Below are 427 nucleotides of genomic sequence, written 5' to 3' on the forward strand. Positions count from 1 at the left end.
CTCAGGTGGCACCTCCTGGGTTCCAGTTGGTGCCCGTTGCCCCTTGTCCTGTCCCTGGGCACCACTGACCAGAGTCTGGCCCCAGCCTCCTGCCCCTGACCTTTAGCTATTGATAAGATCAATTTAATTGATCATTTTAAACCATTCAAGGCGGTAATCCTGAAATAATGCAATTCCTTAAAAAAACCTCGGTTCAGCTTCTATGGAGCCCTCCCGAGGGAGCTGGGCAGGGGTGAGAGCAACGCCCGCTGTAAAACACCACCTTAAAACCCGTTTCATTGCGGTTTGGTTCTCTGAGGCTAAGCTTCCAAAGGGGAACCGCTGTGGCAATAACGGGACGCGGGACGCAGGCGGTGGCTTCGTGCGGGGCCGGTGGCACCGGGACACCGGCGGGAGCCTCCCTCCTTCTCTGACTTGTTCCCTGCCT

Source organism: Merops nubicus, unplaced genomic scaffold (genome assembly GCF_000691845.1).
Source record: "Merops nubicus isolate BGI_N331 unplaced genomic scaffold, ASM69184v1 scaffold22859, whole genome shotgun sequence".
NCBI lineage: Eukaryota > Metazoa > Chordata > Aves > Coraciiformes > Meropidae > Merops > Merops nubicus.